Genomic DNA, 7,678 nt, shown 5'->3' on the forward strand with positions numbered 1-7,678 from the left:
ATCCGCCGCGTTCCGATGCACGGCCGTGTTCTCAGAACAAGCTCTCGCGCACTACTTCGTGCGCGGGCTGTCCACTGCGACCCGGGCCGCAGTGGCAGAGACGATGCAAAGGTTGCCCGGACAACAGAAGACCGAACTCTCAACGATTCGCCGTATCGCAACGGCCGAGGGTACAACCTACCGCGCTCGTCGCGGGTTGCCGCTGCCGGACCCGAAGCCGGCAGCGAAGGGAGTCCGAACTCCAAGGTCGCACGGAACGAGTTCGCCGGCGACCGCCCTCCACATTGGAGAAGATGAGTGGCAGGCCGACCCTGTCCTCATCACGCAAGGCTTCGACCGGGCAGGAGGCCGACCCCCTATGCCAGCTTCCACCGGTTCGACCGGAAGCTTCGCAACGGCGTTCGCACACACGCCGAGGGCCACGGGTGGTCCGAACCACAACATGGCCGAGCTGGATATCTCCCGTCGAGAAGGAGACCGCGGGCTGCCTAACGTGCCTCGACTCACCGATGAGGAGGCACGCCACGCGGCGACTTTCGCGTCGACCGATGGCAGCGCGTACATTTGTTGGCTGTGCCGGACGTACGGCCACGCCATGTACGCGTGCCCGTTCCTGTCTCCTGAACAACGTCAGTTCACGGCGTACAGGAACTACCGCTATCAGATGGAGACGCGCCCCGGGATGCGCAATCTTATCCAGCAGTCTACGCGGGCAGACCGAGGCCCGCGTCGAGGTGACCCGAGCCGATTGGGTGGGGGCGTCCGTTTTGCCCCTCGTGAAGGCGGGTACCGATACCCGGGGACCGATCAAAGGGATCGACGTGACCCTCGTCGGATGGATACGCGATATCCCCGTCGAGATGGGCGAGGCGAGCGGGGCCGACCCCCGTTGCCCCAAGGGGTACAGAACGCCATCATGTACCTCCAAGATTGGGCTGGGGAGACGCACCCCCAGCCCACGGAAGGAAGCGGAGGAGAGCCCGTTCTCTCCGCCCCTCTAATATCGCAACGGCCGGACGTTGCAATCCAAGGCCACGAAGTATCCGATTACTTCGTAGAAGATGCCCAGTCGGGGTGGGGAAACCGTCCCCATCCGCGCGGCCAGGGGCCCGTCGACGCGCTAGCTAACGATAGCCAAGCGAATAGCACTGACAGCTCGGGTAGTTCGAAAACCCCGTAAAGACGGTTACGTTCGCGCGGTCGCGTGAACCGTCTTGTCACATCAACCTTGACCCGCCCCTATTTGTCCCCGGCGCGGGAGGGGAATGCTTACCGATATTATTCCCCTCAACCCCGCACAAGCGCATCAAGATACCCGTAAGCTCGGTGCGAAAGGACGAAGACGCTGAGGCAACCGTGAGCCCGGCGCACATGGAGGAAGGCACTGTGGAAGCCGTGAGCCAAGTGCCTAACAAGAAGCGCATCGAACGCGCCAGCGGCCCGACCCAGGGGGACCCGGGGCCGCCAGAAGAATTCAAGCCGCGTACGAACGCGACTTGTCGCGGGGACGCGGCCGACCGAAGGGCGCCCCGCGACCAAGGCCGAAGGACGCGGAAGAGAAGTCGGAACCGGCGCCGGCGGCCCAGGCGGAACGATCTCGCCGAGCCGGGCACGCCGAAGGTGGTCGACGGCGTCATTTGCCTTATGACGTCGAAGATTTACAACGTCCTCGGCTCGATAGCCACGGAGGGAAATGCCTTCAAGCCCCGCACGATCGCCGTTGATGCGTGCTCGGGGTACAATCTGGTGAGGAAGGCGGACCTTCCTCCCGATTGCTCGCGGTACGTCATCCGCGACGCGCCACTGCCCCGATTGGCAGGCGCGAATAGCAACCCGCTTAAGCTCTCGGCCGTCGTACGCCTGGCCGTGCGGTTGAGGAACACGACGTTCCGAATTCCGTTCGTCGTGGCGGACCAGCTCGCCGTGCCGGTCCTCCTTGGTACGGCCTTCATCGATACACACGTACGAAGTATCGACATCGAAGCTCAACGGTTGGAGCTCCGCCAAGGTGGCTCCGTTGCCATCGTCGACGGGAAGGGGGAGCCGACTCCCCAACCAGGCGGCACGGACGTCAGACAAACCGGGCTGACGCACGCGACGAAGCCCCGCAGGCGATCCGAATCGCCCGCTGGGTTACCATTCCCGCGAGGTCGCAGGCCCGTGTGCGCGTTACTACGACGGGGAGGGGACTCGTGTTTATAGAGCCGAAGCCGTCACTCCAACACCGACATGGAGTGAGGCTGACGAACGGCGTCGTCGAGGTCCTGCCGAACCAGACCTTCGACGTCATCGTCGCGAACTTTTCGCGACAGGAAAGGCGGCTTCCGAAGCACACCGTCGTGGGATACGCGAAGCGCAACCCCCTCGCGATCTTGACGCCCGAACGTCGCATCGCCGAGGGGATCGTGCACGCGCTACACCTCACCGACTTGACCGATCAAGTCGGAACGGCAGGAGCTGGTCGACCAGGCTCCGCCCAGGGGGCAACCGTTGAGAAGAGAGGAGCCGGTACGGACGGCCGACCGGTGAAGTGCCCGCCGCCGGAAGGGGGCACTGCACCCGCCTCTAAAAAGGATCCCGAAAATCCGCCGGAGGATTGCGAAAAAGAAATCGACTTGTCATACATCGATGATGACAAGTTCCGGGGCCACGTGCTCGAGATGCTCCGTAAGCACTCGAGCCTGTGGAGCGGGGCGCTCGGAACGATCCGAGCGACCGAACACTGCATTCCCCTCGAACCGGGTACGAAGCCGATAAGTTCAATGCCCTACCGAAAGGGGCCGGCTATGCGTGAGATGGTCGCCAAGGAAGTCAAAAAAATGTTGAACGCAGGGGTAATCGAACCCGCGAGCACCGAGTGGGCGTCTCCCGTGGTGCTCGTTCCGAAGAAAGACGGCTCTCTCCGGTTCTGCGTGGACTACCGGCGTCTCAACGCGAAGACGGCAGCGGATTCGTATCCGCTGCCCCGGATGGACGACTGCATCGATTCGCTCGGAGATGCAGCCGTCTTCACGACTTTGGACTGCAATTCCGGTTATTGGCAGATCCCCGTCGCTCCGGAAGACCGGGACAAGACCACGTTCACTACGCATATGGGAACGTTTCGCCATTTGCGTATGCCGTCCGGGCTAAAAGGGGCACCGGCCACCTTCCAACGTGCTCTCGACATCATCCTATCTGGCGTCCGATGGCAGATATGCCTCGTCTACCTGGATGATGTCATCGTGTTCTCCCGTACGCACGGAGAACACGCAAAGCATCTCGAAACTGTCTTGAGCTTGCTGAGGAGCGCCGGAATCTCCCTCAAGCTCAAGAAGTGTAGCTTCTTCCAACCGAAGGTGCACTACCTGGGGCACGTCATTTCCCCAGGTAAGCTGAGCGTCGCCGAAGCGGCGGTGGACGCCTTCAAGACGTTCACGTTTCCGAGGACGTTGACGCAGGTGCGCTCGTACCTCGGAGCGTGCAACGTCTACCGCCGCTTCGTGAAGGGGTTCGCGAAGATTGCGCGCCCATTAACGGACATGACGCGCAAGGACGCGGACCCTAACTTCGACAACCCGACCGAGCTGCAACTTCAAGCGTTCGAAACGTTGAAGGAGCGGATGATTTCCCCGCCGATCCTAGCATTGCCGCGGTACGGTCGGCCGTACATGATCGACACGGATGCTAGTGCCTATCTACTGGGCTGTACGTTGCTCCAGGAACACGAAGGCGCCAACGACTGGCGCCCCGTGGGGTATTGGTCGTACTCACTGTCCGATAGTGAGCGCAACTACAGCGCTACGGAGCGCGAATGCTTTGCCGTAGTGTGGGCCGTCCGCACACTACGGCCGTACATCGAAGGTACCAAGTTCATCGTCCGGACAGACCATGATGCCCTCCGATGGCTTATGTCCCTCACGGAGAGTTCCGGAAGGCTTACTCGGTGGCCACTGCGGTTGGCGGAATACGACTTCACCATCCAGTACCGCCCCGGGCGCGTGCACCAGGTGCCCGATGCCCTGTCACGCCTCGTGTCGCCAAGGGTCACCGACGACCCTCGCCCAGTCGTCGAGGTGGATGACGACATTCCCACCTTCGATGCGGGTACGACCGTCCGTGACATGTCGGACGAGCTCGCGGACCACGTCTGTACCGCGAGCTGCGATCACAAGGCCGTCCATGTACTCGTGACAACAAGGAACCAAGCCGGATCGCGAAGAGGTTCGCGCGTCCGTACGCGCGACGAGCCGAGGGGCGACGACGAGGCCCCCGCTCTTGAAGGACTCACCTCGTTCTGGGAGGAGAACGACGAGTTCGACGCTGTTGACATCGAGCGCGCCGAACAACCCGAAGTTGGCGCGCCCGCCTCCGCAGTCGCCCCTCCGCAGGACGACCTTCCGGCCCCTCTTACGTTAGAGGAGATAGCCGAAGAGCAACGCGTGGATGACTTCTGCCAGACCGTACTAGCACGAGAGTCAGAGTCCCGGGACTCCGCGTTCTTGGAGGACCACCACGGGGTGCTCAAACGGAGACACCCCTTCGACCCTGACATCGTGCAGGTCGTGGTGCCACGGACGCTACGGGCTCGGCTTCTCCAGCTCTGCCACACACCAACCATCGCGGGGCACCCGGGCCAGAACCGTATGTACTTCGCGCTCCGTCGCGAGTACTACTGGTCCCATCTCGCTGCAGATGTCGCAGCTACGGTGCGAGGGTGCCGAACATGCGCGATGAACCGTGTTAAGTTGCGGAAACACCTCAACCGTTTGAAGTTGTTTCCGGCAAAACGGCCGCTTGAGAGCCTCGCCATCGACATCTTGGGACCGCTACCCAAGACGAAGGCAGGGAAACGGTTCCTTCTCGTAATTACGGACCGTTTCACCAAGCTGACTCAAGTTGTGGCATTGCGGACCGTAACCGCGTACACGGTCGCCGTCGCGTTCTGCGATGCGTGGGTATTTAAATACGGCGTCCCACGCTCGCTACTGTCGGATAACGGACCGCAGTTTAACGCGAAGTTCTTCCACAGCACGTGCCGTGTCCTGGGGGTGACGAACTTGTACACTTCGGCGTACCACCCCCAGACGAACGGGCAGGTCGAGCGATATAACCGGACCATCGCTTCGATGTTACGAAATTACGTCGGCGAACATCAGGACGACTGGGACGTGTACGTGGGGCCGCTCACGTACGCGTACAACTCCCACGTACATCGTACGACGAGTACCACGCCCTTCGAGCTCGTCCTCAGCCGACCCCGCCGGAGTTCTTTCTACGTAGAGCCGACGGTGACGCGCCCCCGTCCGATAGGGGCAACGCGTGCGCTGCGTTCCTCAAGACGTTGGACGACACGATCCTGAAGGCGTACGGGAGCCTGCGCCGGAGCCAGGCTCGGTACAAGCGCGACTTCGATAAACGCGTCAGACGGCTCAACGCACGTATCAAGCCAGGTAATTTCGTCTACCTGAACCCCACCGATGGGGCAAAGACGTCTAACAAACTCGCGTCGCCCGCCGTTGGGCCATACCGGGTACTCGCCAACGACCGGCGAACCATCACGATCGATCGTGATGGTGTTACCGAGCGCGTCTCCGCAGACCGCTGCGTGTACGCCCCACCACCGACGAGCGTGTCACGGGCGAGCACGACAACCCCAGGTGACCTTGCCGACAAGGTCACCGAGGGCACTCAGTACGCTGTCGAGCGACTACTCCGGCATCGGGCCATGGAGGACGGAACTACGGAGTTCCTCATCAAGTGGGAGGATTACGACACGCCCACTTGGACCGCACGGACTCACGTCCCGGAGGAGTTGGTGTCTCGTTACGCCCAACGCCTCCGGAGGCGCACCGGCAGAGGCCTTACATCAGACGTGAACGCGGACGTTCACGCTTAAGGAGGGGGCCCTCAACCGTCTCGTTCGGCTACATTCAACCGCTCCGTTACGGTTAAATTAGTCCCCTGTGGTTCGAGACCAAGAGTACGTTCGGAAGCCAAGCCGTATTTGACTCCCGAACGCCACGGACGCGAGACGAAGGAACCAGATGGTACAGACTGTCTGAATGGGGAGCGATCCCCGTTAGGGCCAATGTGACCCGAGCCGGACGACAGAGCGCGCGAGGAAGCCAATAGCCCCCTTTTCGAACCAAGGGGCCAAACGCACGGCCACAGCACATGCGACGGTCGGAACCCGTGCACACGAGAACACCACGGAAGGGCACATCGCCCCCTAAGTGCAATCCACGACCACTGCAACACGCCCGTGCGCAGAGATTGTGCGGGTGTTCTTAAAATTGGAAGAAAATACGCCTGAGGGGCGTACAGTACGCCGTTCGTACGCCCAGCGCACGCGCTGGCCACAGTGGCAATCCGCCACCACCCTCGAGAAAATTAACGGAAAACATGCGCACGACGGGCGCAACGCACGCCCGCGAAGCAATCCAAATAGGTCGCGATCCATTTGGACCTTACGGAAACATCCGTACACGTGAAAAAAAATTGGTTCGCGCACGCCGCACTCACATCACGGACCGTGCGGTGATTTTTTGGCAAAAAAAGGTTTTCGCGGGAAAACATTTTTTGCAATTTTTTGGTGGTAATTTGGTCAGGGACTCAGGGCTCTGTCTGTTCCCGCACGCGCGCGCACGGGTACTGTACGCAACAAACGTCGTAGACGCTGCGTACAGTAGGGGCCGGACGGACACTGACGGGAAAGCGAGGGGCGCGCACAAGGAGAGACGGACGTCGCGCGTCCATGCCCCCGCTCCCGAGGGTGAGGGGCGCACAGAACAAAACGTACGTCGCGCGCGTCGGCGCCCCCGCCTCCGAAGGCGAGGGCCGAAGGATAAGAGAAACGTCCGGGCCCTTGCCCCGGACGGCGAGGGGCGACCGCAAGAAAAGACGAACGGCACACGCGCGGCGCCCCCGCCACCGATGGCGGGGGGGGCGCGCGAAGAGAAAAACGTACGCCCACACGTCGCGCTCTCGCCCCAATGACGAGGGACAGCACTGAAAGGAACGTTCGCCGAGCGCCGGCGCCCTCGCAACCGATGACGAAGGGCGCGGGGTAAGGAAATTTGCCGAGGGCTCGCGCTCCCGCCACCGACGGCGGGGAGAGACGCGAGCAAAGAAGAAGACGTACGCCGAAGCGTCCGCCCCCTCGCCCCGATGGCGAGGGGCGCGGGGGCAAGAAGACGAATGCCGTTCGCGTTCGCGCCCCGCCTCCGAATGCGAGAGGCGCGAGCGAGGAAAAAGACGAACGGCGCACGCGCGGCGCCCCCGCCACCGATGGCGGGCGTCGCGCGAAGAAGAAAACGTATGTCTACGCGCCACGCCCTCGTCCCGATAGCGAGGGGCGCGCGCGGACAAGAACACGAGTGCCGCTCGCGCCGCGCCTTCGCCCCGATGGCAAGGGACGGGAAGTATGAAGCCGTTCGTCGAGCACCCGCGTCCCTCGCCACAGGGGATGAGGGACGCCAAGTATGCCGAGGATCGTCGCGCCCTCGCCCCGATGGCGAGAGGAGCACGAGGTCCGACGGAGGCCGCGGGAGAGAAGGAAAACTCCAGGGAAAATGGGGGCTCGAGGGTGAGAAGCCGATCCAACCAACGGGAGCTCGTCAAATCGAGCGCCTTGGAAATTGCCGGTAAGCGCTGCCTAACGTCGGAAAGACGATCCGACCAATGGGAGCTCGTCAAA

This window comes from Chondrus crispus, genomic scaffold (assembly GCF_000350225.1).
Source record: "Chondrus crispus Stackhouse genomic scaffold, scaffold_22, whole genome shotgun sequence".
In the NCBI taxonomy this organism is placed as follows: Eukaryota; Rhodophyta; class Florideophyceae; order Gigartinales; family Gigartinaceae; genus Chondrus; species Chondrus crispus.